Source organism: Thalia democratica, chromosome 3 (genome assembly GCF_965202585.1).
Source record: "Thalia democratica chromosome 3, ktThaDemo2.hap1.1, whole genome shotgun sequence".
Taxonomy (NCBI): Eukaryota; Metazoa; Chordata; class Thaliacea; order Salpida; family Salpidae; genus Thalia; species Thalia democratica.
Genome location: NC_139167.1, coordinates 74,264,416 through 74,290,074, shown reverse-complemented (window position 1 = coordinate 74,290,074; position 25,659 = coordinate 74,264,416).

Genomic DNA, 25,659 nt, shown 5'->3' with positions numbered 1-25,659 from the left:
CGTAACTACTAGTAAATATACTAGTAAAAAGACGCACAGGTTTTTGATCAACTAACGTTTATACAAATTAATCTAACTTTGAAAGTTTTATAAAATAAAACAAAACAGAAGAAAATACAAGTCCAATTTAGATTTTTAACAAACTAAGAATCTTAATAACCTTTTGAATAACATTGTCAAAATTAATATCAATAACATTCAAATGTACATAATCAAGAAAACTACAGAAGAAACTTAGATCCATTTCGATTAATTTAATAATAAATGAACTTTATCTTAAGATCAACAACAACAGCATCTGAGAAAACCTACTACAGATTTCGTCCTACTTAGGACTCATCAGTTTCGGATAATGTTGTTGTTGATCTTGCAGTAAAATTCATTAGATATTATTAATGGCACGAACCATTTTAACTCTGTTAATGATGGTCGTAATAACTACTTATTGATTCTATTGATATATTCAATTAAAGATTGTCATTAAAATTTAATTTTAAGTATTTTAACTGATTTAGCAAAACCTAGTTTGAATATTCCAAATCTTTTAAACTAAATTTGATTAAAAAAAAACAGTTGTAAAAATACGACTACTACAACACAGTAGATCGCAAAATAAACTATCAAAGTAGATCACAACAATACAACTTTTTTATCAAAGTAGTTTGCAACAATACAAATATCACATCACAGTAGAACGCAATTCTACAACTATCACATCACAGTAGATCTAAATACTACAACTATAACATCACAGTAGATTGCAACACTACAACTATTACATCACAGTAGATCACTACAATACAACTATCACAGTAGATTGCAACTATACAACTATCACATCACAATAGATCACAACAATACAACTATCACATCACAGTATATTGCAACACTACAGCTATCACATCACAGTAGATCACAACTATCACATCACAGTAGATAGCAACGACACAATTAACTTAAACAAAGTTTTATTTTTTCCTCTTTTTACTTATACTCATAAGTGGTAATCTATTTAAATGGTTACTTTTATTATATTACATAAGAAGCAGCATATTGAAAATAATTAGTCTTGGTGTTAGTATTCAAAAGGGTCGTTACCCTTATGAATAGTTAAAATTTAGTAACTAACATTCTAATTAATAAGTTGGCTTTACTTATTTACCTTTTACAACAGTAGATAAGTCCAATAGATCAGAAAGAGTTTGTACGCAAAGGTTAAAGAGGTTTAATAGAAAATAAAGCTTATTGTATTTGACTGTTAAAGTTAAAGCAGGCTGGGTATTTTTTTATCAATGTACAACAATTTAAAAACTATATTTGTAGTAAAATTATAAAAAATTAAACATTTAGTAAGAACTAATTTGAGATATACATCAAGTTTAGAACATACTAAAAAAAAACTGTTATAAAAAACACAACTTTATTTGCAGAGTACAAACTGTTTTACGTTGTAAAAATAACTTTGCGAACCAAAGACTTCTTTTTGAGGCCTTAAAAATATTCTTCTTATATTCTCATTAACAGTTCTAAAACAAGTCTGGATAAGTTAGTTTAATTTTGTAGTTATTTAAAAAAATATTAACGTTCTTAACTTTAATATACACTAAAAAATCACAAAATTATTGCAGGTTTTAATTAATAAGTTTTTTTTTCCTTAGTTTGTTATTTTGGCAATAGTTGATTAATAGTTTTTTGCTCGTCAACTTTAAAACAACTTAAACGAGTTCCAAACTTTAGTATATTCTAATTATTCTTTTTATTATACTTTACAAACTTATATACCTCAACTATTCTTGAACCGTTACATTATATCCGTATATAAAAGTAATTGACGTTAATATAACGATATTGATTTTTTTTCAATTAAATTGAATGATATTATAGATATTGACTTACCTAAATACATACAAAAGTATCTAAAGATGGTTTTGAAATTAAGAATTACAAGTTGAGAAAATGGAAAAATTCTTAATTTTTACCTTAAAGCGTCGAAAGTTGAAATAAGTTATAAAAACCTTAAGACTTAATATTTGTATCGTTGTAATCTACTGTGATGTGGTATTTGGGATTAAATATCCACATATTAGAGTTGAAACTAGTCAGATCACATAAAAACTGTAGAAAAAAAATTACAAATATAAAACTAGACTAAAAAAATGTAAAATAATTTTTTTATTTTAATTCATAGACACTAAACAAGATAAATGAAAAATCAGTATATAGACAGTTAAAAAAAACTGTTTATGAACAATTATAGGTGTAGTTTATCGTTTAAGGAAGGGCAAATAAAAAATTTAAAAGTTTTATAAATCATAAAAATGTTTACAAAGTCATAAATGTTTTAATACATTTATACACAGAGCACATTGATACATATATTAAAAAAAAACATGATAAAATTGTAGGAAGTTAAAAGTATGAAAAAAATGTTGAAAGCCTGTAACTTATCAAAGTCATAATAAATTATGGCTACTCTTCTATTTACTCTCTTTAAACAGAATTAGTTAGTTTTTATTGTTTGACAAAAAAAGGTTTGTTTAATTAGTTGATTGTTTTGTTAGAAAAGGAATTATTTAGTATAAATTGCATATTTTTTTTACTTCACCATTCTTTATACTATTAATCATAATAACTTCTTAAATAAAATTTAAAATATTTACATAATTCGTAATCATTTTCTAGATTGCCTATGTTAAAGTCTAGTTTGAATACGATATGATGAGGTTACTGTTCAAAGTAAACTTGTAACAACTTACTACTTCTTTTTTAATTGTGTTTTTGTATTTTCAATTTTATCAGAAATCAAAAACTCTCTAAAAATTTTATTACAAAAAAAATAAAAATTTAAAGAAAATAAATGTGGACTATATATCAAGTTACAAAAAATATTTAAAAACACTAGTCAAAAAACACATCTTTATTTAAATAGTACAAGCTATTTGAATGCTAAGAAAAACTTTGCAGGTCAAAGACTTCCGTTTGTAACCCACAAGGTTTTGCACACACTTACTTCACAAAACCAGCTAAATACTACTTACGATATTTTATAAATATTATTACCTATATTCGGAATAGAATATTTTTTACGTTTAGAGATTAATCTTGATTGACAATTTTTGTTAAATGTCGTCAATCGACTCGGCCTCAAACTTTTCTTGTTTGTTTTAATTTATTGTTTTCTTCAAAACTTCATATAAAAAAAATGAATATAACATTAATTGTATTTTACTGTGATAAGCTAGTTGTACTGTTGCAATCATTCTGTGATGTGAAAATTTTACTGTTGTATTTTTTTGATCAACTGTGATGTGATATTTGTAATATTGTGATTTACTGTGATGTGATAGTTGTAGTGTTTAAATCTACTGTGATGTGATAGTTGTAGTGTTTAGATCTACTGTGATGTGATAGTTGTATTGTTGTCTTTTATGGTGATGAGTTAGTTGTAGTGTTATAACCTACTGTGATGTGTTAGTTGTAGTGTTAAGATCTACTGTGATGTGATAGTTGTATTGTTCCGACCTACTGTGATGTGATAGTTGTAATGTTGTGACCTACTGTGATGTGATAGTTGTAATGTTGTGATCTACTGTGATGTGATAGTTGTAATGTTGTGATCTACTGTGATGTGATAGTTGTAATGTAGCGATCTACTGTGATGTGATAGTTGTCATGTTGCGACCTAAGTTTGTAAGAATGTCTCTTAAACTATTCTCGTCAGTCATTAGAAGCTTATTTAATTTACAAATATAAACAACCTTTTATGAAATATTTGTATTATATTAAGTATTTTACTGAAGGGATTAGTTTATTTATAAAATTTAAATAATTTTTACTAAGTTTTTGTAATTTACTTTTGTACTTTGTCATTTACCGCAATATAATTTATACTAAAAATAAAACTTTTGAAACATATTTTGAATATTTTTAGTACGCTGTATTAAAGATAGAAACAAATTGAGTAGAAGTTTAAAGTAATTTTAAATATAGTTTTAAACATTCAAATATTTTTAATGGGGAATGGTTAAAAAATTCATGAAAAGACTAAGTTGCACTAAGAAAATAAATTGCATAAAGTTACTTTTGCACGAAGAAAAATTTGCAAAAGAGGACAAAATTGCACGAGGGACAAAATTGTACGAAGAAAATCTTTCATTAAGGGTCAACTTTGCACGGTCATCTTTTTTGTACATTTTTGTAATTTAATAAAACAAATATGAGGGATTTTATGTTCAAATAATGATAATTTTAGTAAAACGTGCAAGGGTCATATCTCACATAAAACTGTTTAGACTAAAAAAAGGCGTGGACCATTAAAAATAATCATAACTTAATGTATTTAAATAAGTTTTTTTTTCTTAAGTGACCGTTAGAAAATTGAAGATCTTTGAAATTTACAGTCAGGCATATTTGTATATATTGTTGAAGTATCAGATAACAACAAGATTTAAAAAAAACAACCATCCTTGAGAACACAGCAAAGTAAAAGTATTAAAAAAAAAATAACAAATATTATATTTTTGAGCTAAAACATCGGTTACAAAAAAATTTCCGAAAAATATATTTTTTGTCTAAGAGGCCCGACTCAAAAATTCAAACTCCAATATAATGAATTTTTTATATTAAAGGCAATTGTGCGTTCTCTAGAATAAAATGATATCTTAGTTAGCTATAAAGATAACAAGAATAATTTGCTCTCAAATTTTAATATTTTTAAAAGTTCAAAAAATGCTAGTCAAGCTAAGTTAAGACTCGTTCATATAAGTCAGTTTGATAAAAATAGAATTTAATCTTACTATAATTTAAATAAGAATTCTTTATTTCAAAATTTTACGTATTGTTTCCAAATGAAACTCTGTTAATTTTTTTGTACAAATATGTTCAGTTTTAAGTCAATTTAAAACAAGATATCGTGAATATTGTAGAAGTATATGTTAATCTTGGTATATTACGAGTGTATAGTATTTTAGCAGGGTTGCAAGAAATAAAAAGCCTTTAACACTGAATACTTAATAAATGGTTGCATCTTTTAGTTTAAAACGTTATAATTGATAAGTTTGTTTAATTTGAAATTTGAAATGGATTTTAAATAAATCTCTGCTCATCAAAAAAGTTAAATGGAAAGTTTGATACTATTAAAAGTTAAACTGTCCTGGACATGACATTAAACTGTTCTGGTGTACGATTCAATAACTAAAAATTTTTTTTATAGTACATCAGGACTATGGATCAAACTTTTAGAATATAAGTTCAAGTGCTAATGTTATAGAAATATGTCATCAATAAACATGTCATTGTTTTAATATAAAATGTCTCTATCAACATGGTTTGTTTGCTTTTTAATTACATTTTATTCTAAGTTTTTACAAAGACATTTAAACGTACCATTTAAGTATGTGAATGTGAAGTTTGTCTGGTTTCAAATAAAATGTTAATTTTGCTTGTTTTCTAAATGTTTTAAAGATAAAAACTGTTTTTCATTTAACTTTGGTATCGGCATATATATTTTAAGAAAACAATCATTTAATATAGTCAGATTTGCTACAAATTAAGATATATTTTTCTCGTTTTATTTTAAGTTTTACAGAATATTAACTTTCTTTTTGATAGTATTATTTTTCTAAAGACCTTAGGCTAGTTTTATAAAGTTGTTAGACCATTTGCTCGTAATCAATATAAAAAGGTTTATCGTAGTCTTTCCGTTGTTTGTTACTAGACCCTTTATCGCTAATTATCATTGTAGATAAGTATCTTAAGATGTGTAGAAACCAATAAAAAAGGTTGTCAAACAGATGTTTCCTAGATAACTAGTATTGTTCGTTGGCTCCACCTAAGAGTAGTGTAGTAACGCCTGGCGATCGTGACATTTTGAATTTTTTATATACCACAGACAATTAATCTTATCTTAAGAGTTAAAATTTATACATTACACATAACCAACCTTGAAAATATATTGAACTAGATTAAGCACAAATTTTAAAAGTTATGAGCTTGTATTTAATTTCTTAAAACCGGTGTTTAAGCAATCTTATTGTTTCTATTGTAAGGTTTATGCTGTTTACCTGCTCGAATTTTATCTAGCTCTAAATATTTATCAAACTCTTTATTTTGTAGCCTATGTAGTACTTACTTTAACAACCTTGCATATACTTGTAGTAAATTAACTTAAACTAACTAGTGGATATAAGTTAATTTAAATACTTTATGAGTTTTCTTAACACATTTATTCATCGTGAAGCCCTTTAGTAGTGGTTTTTAAACCAAACCTAAAAAAAAATTAAATAACTTTATAATTTATTTTTGTCTTTTAAAGAACAGTGTTCGAATAATTCGTACGCTTTAGACTGTAATTGCCATAAATAAGCCAGCTAGTAAAACAAAAACATAACATTCAAATCTAAAATTTATTTATTTAATTTATCACAACAAAAAAAAACACAAATATTAAAACATGCACGTTTATGTTCAAAATAAATAAAATTTAATTTAATATTTAGTTTCAAAAACACTATAGTTTATCAAAAGATAAAGAAAGGTTCACAATATTTGGTCCTAGGACATCGTGCATGGAAACCTTACAATTATTAAGTTGCACAAAACGAATAAATTTTAATGTCGTGTCTATGAAAAAAACAGACCATTTAACAAAATTAAGAGTTACATTCTGCAAACAGCGAACAAGTAAAATCTCATAAAAAGCACAAACGTTAGTTAACAAAATATCAGATACAACATTAAACACTGAAATATTAATATTACGAGTAATATATATATAAAAGTAAAGCTTTAAAAACAGGGTAGCTGCCAAAATTGCACGAGTGTACAAAATTTCACGAGTACACAAAATTGCACGAAGATACTTTAGCACAAAAATACTTTTGCACGAGGGGATAAAATTGCAAGAAGACACTTTTGCCAAGAGACATTTTTGCACGGGTAGATTTTTTTTTAATATCTATGTTGACCTTAACCTTTACCCTCGGTCGGTAAGTTTTTTTTCTGTTTATTTATCTTTTAGTTTTTTTTTTTTTTGTTTTTATTTTATACTTTTGTGCAAAATGTAAATCGTGCAAAATTGTTTTAAAGCAGTTTTTTCCCTCGTGCAATTTTGTGCCCTTGTACAAATTTTTCTTCGTGCTATTTTGTTCTCGGTCAGTAACTTTGTTTTTTTTGATTATTTATCTTCTTTTTTCTGTTTTACTTTTATAAACTTTTTTGTTTTTCTTTTATACTTTCGTGCAAAAATGTAACTCGTGCAAAATTTTACGTGTGCAATTTTGTGCCCTCGTGCAAATTTTTCTTCCTGCAATAGTATCTTAGTCCATATATTTATCGAGCAGTTTAGTCACCTCGTAAAGTTTAATAATCTCGTGCAATTTAGACTCGTTCCCTTAAATACAACGTCTTCTTTTGCTATTATGTATTTCGTTTGCATCTTTTACAATGTTTTCTTTGCGTAATTTGTTTTCTACTTTGCTGTTTTTATTTAAAATATCCTTAGATAGATTACTTTGATAAATATCGTTGTTTTCTCCAACAACATTAGTAAAACCAACGAAACTTTTGCTTAACTCCTTTGATTCAGAACAAGCTACATCAAACACTTCAGATTGTGAATAAAGAAACAACTGATCAAACTTTTGAACTAATAATTTTTCAAGAGTTTTTTGTTCATCAGTGTTAAGTTCTTTACAAAACTGCATGAAAACTTTTACTACAGGACACTGATACTTGTAACATGTAGGCCAATACTTTACTAAATTTGAAACTATTTCAACTCGCTGGAACTTAAAAACAAGAAAGACGGACTCTAAAACTTCTAAAAGTATTGTAAATGCTGAATGTTCCTCTTTGATCTCAATCCAAGTTTTCAATTGAAATTCTTTGTACAAATCAACAGTGTAGTAGATGAACCTTTCAGAAAATTTAGATTTTTCAACAAAACAATTTCTTTTAGATATAATTTTTAGTCTGTTTTTGAGATCCATTAACCCGGTTTTAAAACTGTCCAAACGTTGACTATTATTTTTCCAAAAACGTTTCGCGTTTATCATATCATGTAACAAAACGATGTTATTCAAAAAAAATGTTTTAAAACTTTCCACTGGCAGCCCATTACTGAATATATTACATTTAAAGAGCAATCTTAAAACAATAAATTGAAAGGGTTTACCCACATATTTGTTGGAAGCTAAAAGTATCAGATATTGTAAACTAATATTTTTTATGATTTTAGTGAATGGAAAAATGTTCAAAGCAGCAAAAGTAATGGATACTATAAAACTGCAATAAGGTTTTATATTCTTATCATTTGAGTCAGCTCTACCTTCCGCAAGCTTTGATGACAGAAGATGGCTGAAAATATCAGCATGTTTCAATCGTTTTGTTTATGTTTGAGATTTCTACAGCTTTTCATATCCCTGGCTATCTCCTTGTAAGTCTTCATGTTGAACAAACTTCTGATTTCTTGTTCAGAATAGCTTAATCTTATAGCGTGCATTTTAGTATTTTATTGTATAAACTGAAAAAAATACATATTTTAATAACATGATCACTAGTGATCTAACATGAATTTTAATAACTAAATAGTAGCAACTTAATTGTAACTAGTAGCAATTCTTAGATACTAAAACGTTTGTAATGATGAAACAGATTATAGAACAGCTAAAAGATATTTCATCTTTTGCTAAATTAATTAGTCGAGCTTTGAGAGCCAAACTTCTTACATTGTTTAAAACTTTTTAAAAATAGCTTTATTTAAAAATTTTGTATGATTATACTTTAGCATAACATATTTTAGTTAAATAAAAGTATGAAGTTTTGTACGAATTTTAGATATTAATTTAATAAAATATCAAGTACATGTAAGCTATTTCTTATTTTTAAGTATATATAAAGACTTATTTCTAAAATTTTATTTTTTATTATTAATGGGACATTACAAGGACATTGTAGCTCAAAAAAAAAAAGTGAAAATAAAAGATAAGAAACGACTCGTGACTACGTAGCAGCGGAACAAAGCAATTTAAACTATCCTAATGTTGCTGAATTTTACATTAAACTATGCAGTTATTTTTTAATATTCAAAGTTAAGTGTAATTTTTCACAATTTAAAAATGTTTGAAAAATTGTTGCTATTACTAAATAGAAATAAAGCACTTTAGGACTTAAAAGCATTATACAATAATAAAAATCAACACATTAAATAAATTTTGAAAAACTCTGGTTTAAAAAGTTTTGAAAATCTTCAAATACTCTTTTTTTTCAGATGTATAATTACTTTGATTTTAATAAACCTAAGTTTTACATTGGTTATTAAATGTTATTTCTAGCTTTGGTTGCATGAGGTTTGTAGCTGTAAAAAATCGAAATTGTAAATGTTTTACTAAAACTAGTTTTTAGAAGTGATGTAAACAAAATAAATAAATTAAAGTACAAAAAAAAATGTTAAAAGTTTATTGAAAATGTCTTTGACTTATATTTTTACATAGAAAAAAACCAAAACATATATATACATATATATAAAGAAAATAAGGTGAGTATTTGAACTAAATAACTTTCTACTGGGGCCCACTTAAAAGGCTTTTAAATAATTTGTTAGAGAAATTCGAATTTAAAATAAAATTCCAGTACTTTCGTTTCACAAATACAAAAAAGAATGTCTTTAATCTTCAGCTAGTTCATTTTACAGAGATGCAAAAGTTATACAAAAAAAAAATATGACGTAAGAATTGATAAGTGTACATTACAAATATTCGACGAAAAAACTGACCATCCATCCAATCAAAAAAAAAAAAAACTAAAATAAACAAAAACCACAGTTAAGTAACTATAAAAAATTATCAATTTATTGTATCTTAAGAGAATCTTTTTCATATGTCGACAAGACAATATGAATTGACTCATCTTTGTTAAACAACATTCCATTTTTAACGCATACATAACGGCTGTTGATTTTTTTAAGCACATCCTTCAAACAGGGTTATTACCATCTGCTATTGGTTGTGCTCTTTTTATCACCTCCCAAGTTAAATGTAAAATGGATTAGCGCTTTAGGCTGCAAGTATACTTTAAAAGCTTTATCTTATTTTCGTAAACATCTACCTTAAAAGATTTTTTATAGATAGCATACCGAAAGCTCCACTCGGTTGAGATTTTGGTATGCTAACCATAAAAGATATTTTATGGGTCTGTCAAAAATAAAATTGACATTATAAAAATGAATCTGTTCAACAACTAAATTTTTTAAAAACCACACAGAATGTAACAAGTTTAAAGTAGTAAAACAAAATAAGCTAAAAAACTCTGTTTTAAATTGTAAACTTAATTACCAAAAATTAATTTAAAGTTTTTAAAACTTTGTAAACCTCCTTATTACTTGTTAATATAGAAAAAACTGAACAGAGATAATTAAAATAATCTAAAATTTAGGAATAAAAACAAAAAATCAGATTTTTTATTTATTAAACACTATGCATAGAAAACAAATTTGTTGTAAACAAATTACTAGGTTATGAATTAAACAATTTTTAACAACAGTTCTACACTCTGGCTAAAACAAATTCTAAAAAGAATCTCTTGAAATTTCCTCAGCATAAAAACTAGTAATATAACAACAGTCCTTAATTGAGAAAAATAAAAATAGTTAAAGTTAAAATAAATTAAAAGACAGCATTTATTCCATTGTAAAAAAGTTCATTCTTGTATTTTTTTACCTAGCAAAATCTTGTTAAACTTATACCTGAAAGTTTTCCTTTCCTGTTAAAATTTTTTTATTAATTAAAGATTTTTCCATTGTGAGTAAAACTAATGTATTTAATCTCCTTTTGCTAATTCTGCTTCTTAACCTGATTTTATCTTTTGCATACAACACAACTTTCTTTCATAAGGGTTGAAGTAATAATATTTGCTAAACTTAATTTTTTAAGTTTTTTCAATAATTATTTACACAAGCTATTTCTTTTGTAAAAGGTTTTAAAATGTAGCCAAAGCTTACAAATGTTATTTTAAAAACAAGTTTTAGAAATATTTCTTAAAAAATAGCCTAACTTCAGCTCAAAAAAGCTTTTATAAAAACGTTTTTTGAATATCTAATGTACCACCAAATGACCTGTCTCAACATTTTTAAGTCTTTTCTCTAACTCAACTGAAATTTTACTAATAATCGCACTTGCAGTTTCCTGAATGCCAAAAGAAAAAAATCAATAGCTTTAATGTCTTTAACATACTCTCTAAGTTCCCTGAAGCTATTGTTTACAATACATAATGTAGATAATGGTTTACTCAAATTATTTTTTTTCAAAAGGCCCCCATTAAAAAAATTTTAAAAGCTTTAGCCCCCTTTAATAAGATTACCTAAAAAACACATTAGATTATTTTTTTTGCTGTTAACTTTAAACTCCAGAATATTCAGTGTAAGTTTCTAATTTTGACCTCATTGCCTTCATGTGGCCTCTTCACTTCACATAGCCCCCAAGAAGACTTTTTCACTTTAGAAATCCCTACTGTGGATCTAGCACTTTATAACCACAAAAATAGATTCTACCCTAGAAAAAGTAAGTTGAAAAAAAACAAAAACTTTACCATACTTAAAATATTTCAAAAGTTGTTTGCATATATAACAGTTTTGCTTACTTAGCTTTAGATAGATACTTCCTTGAAACAAGCTTTGTACTCACTGAAATAGGAAATTAACCTGTTCGAAGTTCTTCTGAAATAAATCTATTAAGTACTGGATCATGTACATTTATTTTCAAATCTTACTTTGTACTAATTTATTGAAAAAAAAAGATTAAACTTTCCTGATGTTTTAAAAACTCAATACGTTTCTTATTATTCTGACATGCTTTCTAAAGGACTAATTGCATTTGATGGCAATAAAAATGTTGTAAGTCTTTCTATATAAATTGATAGTTCTAGCTTGAACTCCATTTTCCTTCCTTTCGTTTACCTTTGCTCTGTCAAAGGTTTAAGCTATAAGTTTTCCCTGATTTTACTGTAGCACAATCTTAAGCTGCTCTAAAATGCATTAAGAAATACCTTCAGCATTTACAGATTCTGGACAAAAACAACCCAATAAACGCTCAACAATTTGACATTATAACTTAATGAATCTTCAACATAACTAGCTTAATTTGGCACTTGAATCTGCCATAACTGCTAAATATTTAGCTTGATTTTTTATAATATTTGTCCCCTATTTATCTGAGGTATACTATTTTAAGTTTTATTTTTGGTAGTCTTTGGAAATTAACTTAAAATTAGATCAAAAGATACTGTTTAAAAGAGATTTAAGTAAGAGCCTATTATCTTTCAAAAAATCTAGCATAAGGCTAACTAGAGTATATATATGGCCCTCAGTACTCTCATGTTTTCTCATCCTTACAGCAATACAGCCAATATTAATAGATACAGGCCTCACAAAGTACTTTTAGCACCATTATTTAAGACTAAAATGGTAAAAAGATAGATGTTTTTTTAACCTTAATTAATTAAAGCTAATCGTTTTTCTGAAACATATTTCTTAAAACTTATTGTATATTTTTACCCTGACTTAAAAAAGCTTTACTTAGTTGTATCATTGATGTTGGCCTCCCTTGTACTTTAAATTAGTTTTTTTTTTTTTTTTTTTCAACCTGTCAAAATTTAGTCCTTTTTAATTCCTTAACCATCATTGGTTATTCAAAAAAAACTTACTTAATTTTTTATACAACCTAATAAGTAGAATTCAAAATTCTGTCTAAAACAATAATAAGTAACTAGTTTGATATTTCATTATGATTTTTTTATAAACTTTGTAATGTATTAAGTAATAGTTACAACAAATTTTTAAAGATGAGGAAAAATACGGCTTCTATTTATCAGGTGATACCGTTTTAAAGCAGGGTTACCCAAACCTTTTTTTTTTAAATTGCCCTCATTGAAGAAATTAAAAAAAAAACTATTGCCCCCTCCAACAATACTACTCAAAAAACTACACGTGGTTTCCACAGATCAAGCTGAGAAAAGTTTCCTGACTTTCCTAACTTTTTACTAAAGTTTTCCTGACTTTTCTAAATCAAACTCTAAATTTAAACTTATTCTAAAACGCATTATCAAACACTTGAAACTATCTAAGATTTTTAATCTTATTTTTATACAGGTTAACCCAACAGCTTTTTTTTGCTGAATTCAATCATCTAACTTTCATTACACTACTTTAACCAGATGTGTATGATTGATGCATTTACAATAAACAGCTTTATCATCAAAATAAAATCAGACTTAACATAAAGTTTAAAAATAATCTAAAGGTAATAATATCTAACAATAAGAAATGTTTATCTAAAACAGGTAATTTTTATATAAATTGTTATTCTAAAACTTACTTTAATAAAATACTACCTAAACCATGAAATATAAAATCCTTAAATTAAAAACCAATTAGAAAATAATTACTAAGTAACCGTAAAATATACATAAAAAAGTAAACTATATACCTGTTATAGAAAATATTTACTCTTATAATTAAGTAGAAAACTGGAAACAAATAAAACTATTCTTATTTATTTTGAAAACTTAAGTTATACTACAAAAAATTACAAATAAGTTAAATTACAACTGAATATACTTCTCTTATAACTTCTCAAGTTATAAGTTATTCAAGCATAAACAAATTAAAAAAACTATAAAAAGGTTTAGTATACACATTTACACAAAATACTAAACTCAGAGCTTAATTGTAAAGAACTTAATTGTTTACTTATTAAAAAAAACTTAAGTTCTTAAAATCTGCAAGATAAACTTTTGTGTATATATCACAGTTTAACTATGTAAGTGTCCTTGCCACATACAGGGCTGCCAAATGTTTTAGTCAAATTTTCTCAAGGTTTTCAAAATTTCCTTCAGGCTTTTTAATTTAGACATTTAGGGTTTATTTTTAGTTTAAGATTAAGTGTAGGGTAAAAATACTGTGTTAAATAGTATAACAAAATTGAAAAGAAACCTTAAAGATTCTTTAAATGTGTTTTCTAATAAAAAATATCTTGATTATGACAAAAAAAAACTATCAATATAATAGATTTTTTGAGTCAAATCGAAAATTTACTACTTAACACTAACTAAAAAATCTAGGTTTTTCCAGGTTTCAAAGTTTTTTGGCAACCCTGCACAGATCACTTATACTAAAAAGCATACAAAAACTGCTTGTTCAAGTAGAATAGTGGTTTAAAACGTTTATAGGAAAATTTTGAGTTTTATAAAGGATATTTTATTAGTTTATACCAGATGAAGGCATTAAAAATTTTGTAATTTTTTAAACTTTTAGGAAAATTTTACAATTTTAGTCTGACAAAAGAACTTTTAATTAATTTTCACCATTTGAAGGCTTTTGAAAATAAAGAATTTTGTAAATTTGAACTGCCAATTTCTTTTTTTTTTTAATTTTGTCAAATTTCTTGACTTTTCCTGACCTTTGTATTTTTTTACTTTTTCCTGACTTTTCCTGACCACGTGGCAACCCTGACTACATTTGAAACACCTAAGACATTGTTTTTGCTCTTCATATGCAACTTAAGAATACCTAGTGTAAGTTTCAAAATTACAAATTACACCTGAAACCTTTTTTTTTGTCCCCTTTGGCGACAAATCGCCCAACATTATAATCGCCCCCTCCCTAACTTACTATAATCGCCCACTTTTAGAAACCCTGTACTGAAGTATAGTTCACTATACTTTAACTAAACTATTGATCAAAATTCTGATATAATTAACAATGAAAAGAAAACTTAAGTAGACTATATCTCTAAAACAAATCAGAAATTAAGTTTTCTTCTATGTGCATTTTATACTTAAAACACTTGAGCTTTATATAAAGGTGAACTGTTATAACAAATGTAATACCTCATTGTGGCCATTAAATGTTACTTTAGTTAAAAGTTTTACACAAGCCAACTAAAACTACACTATATAATTTGTTACACTAAAATTAGCTTTTGATGTTGATATATATCTTAATGCATAGGTTTTCCATTAAACTCCTTAAGTCAAAAAAATGTCTTGAGTGACCTTCAAGTGTCTGTACCATCCTGAAAATTTTAGATCTTGAAAACAAAAAAATTGTTAGGTCCTGGTATAGTTTACAACCACACTATAAACCACAACTAAGTTTAAACTTAACTTAGAACTAAATAATACTTGAAGGTATTCTTTACAAGTTAAAAAATAACATTTCAATTGACATGACTTTTGATGGTTATATTTTGTATTAGAGAACATATCAAAGACAAAAAATAAAGATCAACATAATTTAGATAAAAAATTTGAATGTAGATAAAACTTTTACACAAGAATTAAATAAATAGAGATATACTATAAATGGTCGTTTTTTCGCTGGACAAAATCCGACTGGACAAAATTTTCAGCTTGATATTCGGCTAAAAACACAGTGAGTTCAAACAAACTAAACTGGACAATTTTGAGGAGGACAAAAAACTCACTGGACAATTTTGAAAAGGACGAAAAATATCACTGGACAATTTTAAAATAAAAAAGATAAATAAGGAAATATTATAAATTATATTTTTTTAATTATAATTTTTTTTTACATCGTATATTCATAAAAATAAGAAAAAACAAAGAGTTTTTTTACTTCATAAATTAATATAACTGAAATAAAATTATTATTTTTTTACTTCGTAAATTAATAAATATGAAATAAAAATAATGTTTTTTTTTTCTACTTCTTTAATTAATAAAAATAAAATAAAACAAAAATAATTAATGAAAATAAAAGAAAAATAAATTACATACAAAAAGGAGTTCTAAATAAAAAAAAAATTAAGACCTTTTAAAGTTTATAATTCTGTAAACAAAAAATACAAATAAATAAAAATAGTAAAAACAGATTATTAAATATGTAAGCATTTATATGAACGCAATAATGCAATAACATAAAAGTGTTCTAAAAAAAAAAACTAAACCATTGTGTAAAATATAATAAAAAAAAAAACAGTAAAAATTCTTACATAATTTTTTTTTAATTTTATAATATAGAAATTAATAAAAGTACACAATAGCGCTTAAATGTTATAAAACAATATTAAAGTTTTTCTTAACAAAAAATAAAAATAAATCTTTTTATACTTCGTGATTGTGATTTAAACATACAAACACTCGAAATATTACACTATAACACTAGGATAATCGCTTCTTGGTATAAAAGCATTTCCTAATACAGTTCTTAAATGAAAAATACTCAACTAAACTTTTTCAAACTTTGTATTTGTGTTTTTTAAGTGTTCTATGCTTGATTTTTATTAAATTAACTCAAACTTATTTATTATTTAAAATACAAACACTTACATTATTACACTATAACACTAGGATAATCGCTTCTTGGTATAAAAGCATTTCCTAAAGCAGTTCTTAAATTAAAAATACTCAACTAAACTTTTTCAAACTTTGTATTTGTGTTTCTTAAGTGTTTGTCAATGCTTGATTTTTATTAAATTAACTCAAACTTATTTATTTTTTTAAAATACAAACACTTACATTATTACACAATAAAAACAAGCATAGTCGCTTTTTGGTTTAAAAGCATTTCCTAAAGCAGTTTTTAAATGAAAAATACTCAACTAAAAGTTTTCAAACTTTGTATTTGTGTTTTCCAAGTGTTTGTCAATGCTTGATTTTTATTAAATTAACTCAAACTTATTGATTTTTTAAAATACAAACACTTACATTATTACATAATAAAAATAGCATAGTCGCTTTTTGGTTTAAAAGCATTTCCTAAAGCAGTTCTTAAATGAAAAATACTCAACTAAAAGTTTTCAAACTTTGTATTTGTGTTTTCCAAGTGTTTGTCTATGCTTGATTTTTATTAAATTAACTCAAACTTATTTATTTTTTAAAATACAAACACTTACATTATTACATAATAAAACTAGCATAGTCGCTTTTTGGTTTAAAAGCATTTCCTAAAGCAGTTCTAAATGAAAAATACTCAACTAAACTTTTTCAAACTTTGTATTTGTGTTTCTTACGTGTTTGTCAATGCTTGATTTTTATTAAATTAACTCAAACTTATTTATTTTTTAAATTACAAACACTTACATTATTACACAATAAAGCTAGCATAGTCGCTTTTTGGTATAAAAGCATTTCCTAAAGCAGTTCTTAAATGAAAAATACTCAACTAAACTTTTTCAAACTTTGTATTTGTGTTTCTTACGTGTTTGTCAATGCTTGATTTTTATTAAATTAACTCAAACTTATTTATTTTTTAAATTACAAACACTTACATTATTACACAATAAAGCTAGCATAGTCGCTTTTTGGTATAAAAGCATTTCCTAAAGCAGTTCTTAAATGAAAAATACTGAACTAAAAGTTTTCAAACTTTGTATTTGTGTTATCCAAGTGTTTGTCAATGCTTGATTTTTATTAAATTAACTCAAACTTATTTATTTTTTAAAATACAAACACTTACATTATTACTTAATAAAACTAGCATAGTAGCTTTTTGGTTTAAAAGCATTTCCTAAAGCAGTTCTTAAATGAAAAATACTCAACTAAAAGTTTTCAAACTTTGTATTTGTGTTTCTTACGTGTTTGTCAATGCTTGATTTTTATTAAATTAACTCAAACTTATTTATTTTTTAAATTACAAACACTTACATTATTACACAATAAAGCTAGCATAATCGCTTTTTGGTATAAAAGCATTTCCTAAAGCAGTTCTTAAATGAAAAATACTCAACTAAACTTTTTCAAACTTTGTATTTGTGTTTCTTACGTGTTTGTCAATGCTTGATTTTTATTAAATTAACTCAAACTTATTTATTTTTTAAAATACAAACACTTACATTATTACACAATAAAGCTAGCATAGTCGCTTTTTGGTTTAAAAGCATTTCCTAAAGCAGTTCTTAAATGAAAAATACTCAAGTAAAAGTTTTCAAACTTTGTATTTGTGTTTTCCAAGTGTTTGTCAATGCTTAATTTTTATTAAATTAACTCAAACTTATTTATTTTTTAAAATACAAACACTTACATTATTACAAAAATTTTACGAAAAAATTTAGTTGAGTAATTTTCATTTAAGAACTGTATTAGGAAATGCTTTTAAACCAAAAAGCGACTATGCTAGCTTTATTGTGTAATAATGTAAGTGTTTGTAATTTAAAAAATAAATAAGTTTGAGTTAATTTAATAAAAATCAAGCATTGACAAACACGTAAGAAACACAAATACAAAGTTTGAAAAAGTTTAGTTGAGTATTTTTCATTTAAGAACTGCTTTAGGAAATGCTTTTATACCAAAAAGCGTCTATGCTAGCTTTATTGTGTAATAATGTAAGTGTTTGTAATTTAAAAAATAAATAAGTTTGAGTTAATTTAATAAAAATCAAGCATTGACAAACACTTAAGAAACACAAATACAAAGTTTGAAAACTTTTAGTTCAGTATTTTTCATTTAAGAACTGCTTTAGAAAATGCTTTTATACCAAAAAGCGACTATGCTAGCTTCATTGTGTAATAATGTAAGTGTTTGTATTTTAAAAAATCAATAAGTTTGAGTTAATTTAATAAAAATTAAGCATAGAAAAACACTTAAGAAACACAAATACAAAGTTTGAAAAAGTTTAGTTGAGTATTTTTCATTTAAGAACTGCTTTAGGAAATGCTTTTATACCAAAAAGCGACTATGCTAGCTTTATTGTGTAATAATGTAAGTGTTTGTAATTTAAAAAATAAATAAGTTTGAGTTAATTTAATAAAAATCAAGCATTGACAAACACTTAAGAAACACAAATACAAAGTTTGAAAACTTTTAGTTGAGTATTTTTCATTTAAGAACTGCTTTAGGAAATGCTTTTAAACCAAAAAGCGACTATGCTAGTTTTATTATGTAATAATGTAAGTGTTTGAAATTTAAAAAATAAATAAGTTTGAGTTAATTTAATAAAAATCAAGCATTGACAAACACTCGGATAACACAAATACAAAGTTTGAAAAAGTTTAGTTGAGTATATTTAATTTAAGAACTGCTTTAGGAAATGCTTTTATACCAAAAAGCGAATACGCTAGTTTTATTATGTAATAATGTAAGTGTTTGTATTTTAAAAAATAAATAAGTTTGAGTTAATTTAATAAAAATCAAGCATTGACAAACACTTGGAAAACACAAATACAAAGTTTGAAAACTTTTAGCTCAGTGTTTTTCATTTAAAAATTGCTTTAGGAAATGCTTTTATACCAAAAAGCGACTATGCTAGCTTTATTATTTAATAATGTAAGTGTTTGTATTTAAAAAAATAAATAAGTTTGAGTTAATTTAATAAAAATCAAGCATTGACAAACACTTGGAAAACACAAATACAAAGTTTGAAAACTTTTAGTTGAGTATTTTTCATTTAAGAAGTGTATTAGGAAGTGCTTTTATACCAAAAAGCGATTATCTTAGTTTTATAGTGTGATATTCCGAGTGTTTGTAAGTTAAAAACACAATCACGAAGTATAAAAAGGTTTACTTTTATTTTATTTAGAAAAACTTTAATATTGTTTTATAATATTATAGCATTATTGTTTACTTTTATTAATTTCTATATTATAAAAATTTTTAAAAAGTTATGTAAGAATTTTTAATCGGTTTTTTTTTTATATTTATTATATTTTTTACAATGGTTTAATATTTTTTAAGAACACTTTTATGTTATTGCATTATTGCGTTCATATACAAATGCTTACATATTTAAAAATCTGTTTTTACTATCTTATTTATTTGTATTTTTTGTTTACAGAACTATAAACTTTAAAAGGTGTTAATTTTTTTTTTGATTTAGAACTTCTATTTTGTTTGTAATTTATTTATTTTTTTTTTATTAATATACGATTTAAAAAGATAAACTATTTTATTGTTATCAATTTACAAAGTAAAAAAAAACAAACTAAAAATAAATTTTTTGTTTTATTTTATTTTTATTAATTAAAGAAGTAGAAAAAAATCATTATTTTTAATTCATTTTTATTAATTTACGGAGTAAAAAAATTGTTATTTTCTATTTTTATTAATTTAAGAAGTAAAAAAAAAAATTAAATTTTTATATTATTTCTTTATTTATCTTTATTATTTCAAATTGTCCAGTGAAATTTTTCGTCCTTTTCAAAATTGTCCAGTGAGTTGTTTGTCCTTCTCAAAATTGTCCAGTTTAGTTTGTTTGAACTCACTGTGTTTTTAGCCGAATATCAAGCTGAAAATTTTGTCCAGTCGGATTTTGTCCAGCGAAAAAACGACCATTATACTATAACAATTAATAAGTAAGCTAATTATCAACTACTTAGAATTAAAGTAAAAAAATATTTTATAAGTTTTAAACACAAGCTAAAATATATCAATAGACAATAAAAGATCAAATAAGATCAGTTCTTGATCTCCATCTGGAAAGTCTTCACATAAATATCACTGCATACACACTGTGGTTGGTTTACATAGCTACTTTTAAAAAACATAAATTTGCTTCCTACCAACTAGTTTTCTGGTTCACTGATTTTAATATATTTTATGTTCAACTAAATGTAACAGCAGTAAAACTGGTTTTCCATTGAAAATTTTAAGATAAACAAAAATCAAGTTCTTTTAGAAAAATAATTATAATGTTATAAAATACTGAAACCGAACTAACTAAATATCATTAAAATCGAGGAATAAGTATTTTCTGAGATTAGTAAAGTACATTAAATTGTGCTGATTTTTTCACAAAAAATAAAACTGACCTGAGTCAACATGAGTTCATTACAAACTTCTAAATATCCTATAATTATCCAGAGTACTTTGAGTATGTTGCAAACATGTACAGCAGGGTTTCCCAAACTCATTTTCTAAATCGCCCCCTTTTCAGAAATTCGAAAAATAATCGCCCCCCCCCCCCACAATTTTACAAAGTAGTTTTTCTCTTGAGTAGAAACTTTTGAGCCAAAAAAGTTGTGTTCGAAATGTAATTTAGTCTGATACTTTTTATGCACGCACTTTTGAGTTGTGTTCAAAGTAGTTTACAGGGCTTGAGAAAATAAGTTACATTTGTTTTCTTATAAGCCCAGTTAAGTGTATTAAAATACTTAATTATTAAAAAGCCTTGTGTAATCTGTAATTAATCCTGTTTAGATATGAACTGCTTTGAAACTAATGAAACTTTTAGGGTAGTGGTGGACAACTTTTGTAGTCAGCAATTCATATTTACTAAAAAATATTTTCTAGTTTCAACTCGTTTAAAAAATGTAATTGCAGGCTGCATAATTAAAAAAAAAACATATAAGGAAATAAAAAAACTTGAGCAAAATTGTAATAAAAAGATTTAGTATTATTGTGATCTAGGAAATACTATTGTGAACTGAAAACCAAAATGAAAGTGTATTTCAAAATATTTAGTATCAAAAAACTAAATTTTGTTTCTTTTGCACAAGTAGTTTCCAAGTTACTTAGCATTTTGATATTTGACTGGATCTTAACCGTACCTTAACCATATGAAATCTTAATTTAAATCTGACATTATAATAATCTGTCATATAACGAATTTTGGACATTTAGAAGTTAATACTAAGTAACTTGTTTAAGCCGCAAAAAGTACTAAAATTATTTTATAAATAGGCATATTCTAAAATTACTATACCAGAGATTAAGAAACTATAAAAAAATGAACAGTTTATTTTACACATAATAAAATAAATAATAAAACATAATTTCTGATCTAGTTTGAGGAAGTTTGACCGACTGGTTGATTATCTTACATGAAATGTGGTTTCATCAACAGCTTTAGTAAAGTAAAGTAAAGTTATTAGTTTCAATGCTAAGATATATTATAAGCAAGTTAGTTGTAAAGTTAAAAACTTAATTTTAAACTTTTTAAACTACATGTTTTGCAAAAGAATACCATTAAATAGTATTTGACTTGGAATAAATAACCTTTAGGAAACTAAACCTTAATTTTAACATTTTCTTTGTTTTTAATTTAAATTCAAAAAAAAAATCAAAAATTTTACAGTTAATTCTGTGACAGAAAGCAATCGATTAAAAATTCTTTTAATTAGCTTAAAATTTTGTTTTGTAACTGCAGCAGTCTTTTTAATGGCTTATTTAATACTGTTTAAATTTATTTTTTCTCTAGTCATTGGCCTATAATAATTTACCAGAAGAAAATAGTGAAAGACTAAAAGCTAGTATTTAACTATTAAAATAAATCATTATTTTTAATTCATTTTTATTAATTTACGGAGTAAAAAAATTGTTATTTTCTATTTTTATTAATTTAAGAAGTAAAAAAAAAAATTAAATTTTTATATTATTTCTTTATTTATCTTTATTATTTCAAATTGTCCAGTGAAATTTTTCGTCCTTTTCAAAATTGTCCAGTGAGTTGTTTGTCCTTCTCAAAATTGTCCAGTTTAGTTTGTTTGAACTCACTGTGTTTTTAGCCGAATATCAAGCTGAAAATTTTGTCCAGTCGGATTTTGTCCAGCGAAAAAACGACCATTATACTATAACAATTAATAAGTAAGCTAATTATCAACTACTTAGAATTAAAGTAAAAAAATATTTTATAAGTTTTAAACACAAGCTAAAATATATCAATAGACAATAAAAGATCAAATAAGATCAGTTCTTGATCTCCATCTGGAAAGTCTTCACATAAATATCACTGCATACACACTGTGGTTGGTTTACATAGCTACTTTTAAAAAACATAAATTTGCTTCCTACCAACTAGTTTTCTGGTTCACTGATTTTAATATATTTTATGTTCAACTAAATGTAACAGCAGTAAAACTGGTTTTCCATTGAAAATTTTAAGATAAACAAAAATCAAGTTCTTTTAGAAAAATAATTATAATGTTATAAAATACTGAAACCGAACTAACTAAATATCATTAAAATCGAGGAATAAGTATTTTCTGAGATTAGTAAAGTACATTAAATTGTGCTGATTTTTTCACAAAAAATAAAACTGACCTGAGTCAACATGAGTTCATTACAAACTTCTAAATATCCTATAATTATCCAGAGTACTTTGAGTATGTTGCAAACATGTACAGCAGGGTTTCCCAAACTCATTTTCTAAATCGCCCCCTTTTCAGAAATTCGAAAAATAATCGCCCCCCCCCCCCACAATTTTACAAAGTAGTTTTTCTCTTGAGTAGAAACTTTTGAGCCAAAAAAGTTGTGTTCGAAATGTAATTTAGTCTGATACTTTTTATGCACGCACTTTTGAGTTGTGTTCAAAGTAGTTTACAGGGCTTGAGAAAATAAGTTACATTTGTTTTCTTATAAGCCCAGTTAAGTGTATTAAAATACTTAATTATTAAAAAGCCTTGTGTAATCTGTAATTAATCCTGTTTAGATATGAACTGCTTTGAAACTAATGAAACTTTTAGGGTAGTGGTGGACAACTTTTGTAGTCAGCAATTCATATTTACTAAAAAATATTTTCTAGTTTCAACTCGTTTAAAAAATGTAATTGCAGGCTGCATAATTAAAAAAAAAACATATAAGGAAATAAAAAAACTTGAGCAAAATTGTAATAAAAAGATTTAGTATTATTGTGATCTAGGAAATACTATTGTGAACTGAAAACCAAAATGAAAGTGTATTTCAAAATATTTAGTATCAAAAAACTAAATTTTGTTTCTTTTGCACAAGTAGTTTCCAAGTTACTTAGCATTTTGATATTTGACTGGATCTTAACCGTACCTTAACCATATGAAATCTTAATTTAAATCTGACATTATAATAATCTGTCATATAACGAATTTTGGACATTTAGAAGTTAATACTAAGTAACTTGTTTAAGCCGCAAAAAGTACTAAAATTATTTTATAAATAGGCATATTCTAAAATTACTATACCAGAGATTAAGAAACTATAAAAAAATGAACAGTTTATTTTACACATAATAAAATAAATAATAAAACATAATTTCTGATCTAGTTTGAGGAAGTTTGACCGACTGGTTGATTATCTTACATGAAATGTGGTTTCATCAACAGCTTTAGTAAAGTAAAGTAAAGTTATTAGTTTCAATGCTAAGATATATTATAAGCAAGTTAGTTGTAAAGTTAAAAACTTAATTTTAAACTTTTTAAACTACATGTTTTGCAAAAGAATACCATTAAATAGTATTTGACTTGGAATAAATAACCTTTAGGAAACTAAACCTTAATTTTAACATTTTCTTTGTTTTTAATTTAAATTCAAAAAAAAAATCAAAAATTTTACAGTTAATTCTGTGACAGAAAGCAATCGATTAAAAATTCTTTTAATTAGCTTAAAATTTTGTTTTGTAACTGCAGCAGTCTTTTTAATGGCTTATTTAATACTGTTTAAATTTATTTTTTCTCTAGTCATTGGCCTATAATAATTTACCAGAAGAAAATAGTGAAAGACTAAAAGCTAGTATTTAACTATTAAAATAAACAACACATTCTAATTGCTAATATATTAAGAATTAAGATAAAACAAAAAACATTTGCATTGATAGTTTAAAATTCCTTAATGTATAGGTTTTTTAACAATAATAAATCAAGTTAGAAAATAAAATTGAGTTTAAGAAGCTTTTAAATGAAAAATTTGAAGCAATTTCAAATAGAGGCCTCAAATCTATACTCTTTTAAAACCAAAAAAAACTTAAAATAAAAACTTTAATGGTTATCAAGATTTATTTATTTATACAGATTAAACAAGTTATAACAAAAATAATTCAAATAAATTTCTTTTAATTAAACACTTTAATCACTATGCTATAAAAACTGTTAATGTAATGTAAAACGAAAAATATAAACTACAAAATTAACCAGGTGAAAGTTAAACTAATAACAGATTTAAAACATAAATGATATAATAAATACAGTAGACTTCCGCTTGAGTTGGCACTTTGAACAAAATCAAAAAGTGCAAACTCAAAAATTATTACCTTTTTTTACAAAATGATAAATTCAAATATGTTATATACAATAACGTTATGCATAAACATAAAATCAACTAAAACATAAAACAGACATTCACTAAAAATATATCTATATAAAATATTAAATATTATGTATTTTTTGTTTTATTAATACTTAGTTAGTAATAGACTTTATTTAAGTTAAATTTTAGAAAATATGAATTTGCATTTTTTTGGTAGAAAGTGCGAACTCAAGAGGAAGTCTACCGTAATTAATATTTATTAGGCATTATGCAAACCTGCTGTAGAATAAATAAATTAAAAAAATTTTATTATAAAAAGACTACTTAAATACAATACAAACCAGGTTAAATAAAAAGTATTGTAAAAGATTAAATAAAACAAAAAAAAATTCACAACATAATGTCTGCTACTGAAGTCTAATATAATGTGAAGGATGAGGTTCATGACTGCTTGCAAGTTTTTCTAATCTGACTCTTAATCAGTAAAAAAAAGCCTCCTTTACAAATATATAGATTAGATCTTTTGCTTAAGAAGTTAATAACTGATATGAAAGCTTTCTCAACAACATAGCTAGAAGGAAAAACTATAAACAACAATCTATATTCCTCTCAAATGATTGGATACTTTTACCTTAGTTTTGTTGAGTCCAAAAGCTTTCATTTCGTTCTTTGGAAAAATTCACTTTTAGTTCAAGGTCAGTCACTTTTCAAAATACAAAT